Source organism: Rhinopithecus bieti, unplaced genomic scaffold, assembly GCF_001698545.2.
Source record: "Rhinopithecus bieti isolate Rb0 unplaced genomic scaffold, ASM169854v2 scaffold_10499, whole genome shotgun sequence".
Lineage (NCBI taxonomy): Eukaryota > Metazoa > Chordata > Mammalia > Primates > Cercopithecidae > Rhinopithecus > Rhinopithecus bieti.
In genome coordinates this window covers 118,031-120,273 of record NW_016806431.1, presented here as the reverse complement: position 1 = coordinate 120,273, position 2,243 = coordinate 118,031, and the positions used below count along the sequence as shown (strand labels likewise).

Sequence of the window (2,243 nt, the reverse complement as noted above, 5' to 3'; positions counted from 1 at the left end):
ACATGTCCACCATGTAGAAGCTGCCACCTAATTCCAGTTGGGCTTTCTACTTCTGTTTTGACTGAACATGCTTTCTCAGATGAAAAATGGAGATTGGTTTATTTCCTAGGGCTGACACTGATCCTACCTCTTGTCAATTATTTCTCCAAGGTGGCAGAAAAATTTTGCCCTTCTCTCCACATCCTTAAATGATAGCCACCATCCTCCAAATGAACAAATTCCCAAACTTTGACTCTGAGTAATGTTGTTGTGAAGTACCTCCTATCTTGATTACTAATTTGGTTCCATGGTTACCAGGGAAGATGATATTTCTCCAGAAATAGCATAATCGTAGCAACAACTTTAGGAAAAGACACTATTGAAACCTTAATAATTTTCTTATGAAAATGCATTGCTGAAATTTATGGAAGGCCAACATATGCCCAACTTAAATTCATTATGTTCCAAAAAGCCATGTGTAAACCAGTTATTTGGAACTTAAAATGTATTTTCCCATAAAATGTTTAACACTGCATTTAGTGTTCCTATCTATCACACATAATCTTCTGTAATCCATGTTGTACCTGAGGTATAGTCCCAGATGCACTAATTTATACAATGAGTCTCTATTTACATAACTCAAGTTTTCACAAACCTCATCACCTGGCAAGTCTAAATTAATTCACTTGTTCAGTACAAATACATTGCATACTACTAATGCCAGGCACTGTTCTAGGAACTTCAGATACAATGATGAGACAAAGTTCTTGGCCTATGTTTATGCACTAGTGGGGAAAAGATCATAAGCAAAAAGCATTTTATAACCTCAGCTATGAAAAACTGCTATGAAAGATCAAAAGCAGGAAAAGGGGAGGAGAAAATGGGGTACACTTTTAGAGAGGGTCTTTCTGAAGAGGTGACATTTGAGTAGAGATTTAAATAAAGTGGGGGTGTTAACAAGGTGAATGTCTAGTGGAGAAGCATCCCAGTCAGAGAGAACAGCCATGCAAAGGCCCTTAAGTGGACTGGCTAGGTTGTCTCTAGGAAATGCAAGAAGGCTGGGCAGTTAGCCAAAAGGAAGAGGCTGAGTGCAGGAAATGAGGTCCACGAAGGGCCTGATCACTGAGGCCTTGCAAGCCCTGGAGATTATGTTGGATTTTATTTTGAACATGTTGAGAAGTCACTGGAGAGTTGAGAGTGACAGGACATTTCTAAATGATTATTCTAGATACCAGAGGAAAATAAACTGCAAAGGCACAAGGGAGAAAGCATGGAGATCAGATAGGATAATATTTCTGTATTCCACATAGAGATGATTAAGACTTGGACTAGAGTTGAAATGATGAATGTTGTGAGAAGCGATCAGATGAATGAAGGAGTCTGTATCAAAGGCAATAAGGCAAATTCATCAAATTAGTCTAATTATTCCTCTGGTACACATTTCTCAGTCACCCCTCAGTCCTCAGAAGAAGAGACCCCTAGCAGGTCTGATAAGAATGCTAGACATTCTTGGCCGCTTTGCAGACGCTGCCGCCGAGGAAATTCTTGTAGTATTAGCCATGGTCAACCCTACCGTGTTCTTCGACATTGCCGTCGACGGCGAGCCCTTGGGCCGCGTCTCCTTCGAGCTGTTTGCAGACAAGTTTCCAAAGACAGCAGAAAATTTTCGTGCTCTGAGCACTGGAGAGAAAGGATTTGGTTATAAGGGTTCCTGCTTTCACAGAATTATTCCAGGGTTTATGTGTCAGGGTGGTGACTTCACACGCCATAATGGCACTGGTGGCAAGTCCATCTATGGGGAGAAATTTGAAGATGAGAACTTCATCCTAAAGCATACAGGTCCTGGCATCTTGTCCATGGCAAATGCTGGACCCAACACAAATGGTTCCCAGTTTTTCATCTGCACTGCCAAGACTGAGTGGTTGGATGGCAAGCATGTGGTCTTTGGCAAAGTGAAAGAAGGCATGAATATTGTGGAGGCCATGGAGCGCTTTGGGTCCAGGAATGGCAAGACCAGCAAGAAGATCACCATTGCTGACTGTGGACAACTCGAATAAGTTTGACTTGTGTTTTATCTTAACCACCAGACCATTCCTTCTGTAGCTCAGGAGAGCACCCCTCCACCCCATTTGCTCGCAGTATCCTAGAATCTTTGTGCTCTCGCTGCAGTTCCCTTTGGGTTCCATGTTTTCCTTGTTCTCTCCCATGCCTAGCTGGATTGCAGAGTTAAGTTTATGATTATGAAATAAAAACTAAATAACAAA

At 41.7% G+C, this 2,243-nt stretch overlaps 1 pseudogene across 1 annotated transcript; it reads left to right on the top strand.

Annotated features, from left to right (window-relative positions):
- Positions 1-1,498: 1,498 nt before the first annotated feature.
- LOC108532438 (peptidyl-prolyl cis-trans isomerase A pseudogene) lies at positions 1,499-2,243 on the top strand (annotated as a pseudogene). Its single transcript, XR_001886445.1, has one exon. The product of XR_001886445.1 is annotated as a peptidyl-prolyl cis-trans isomerase A pseudogene (transcript).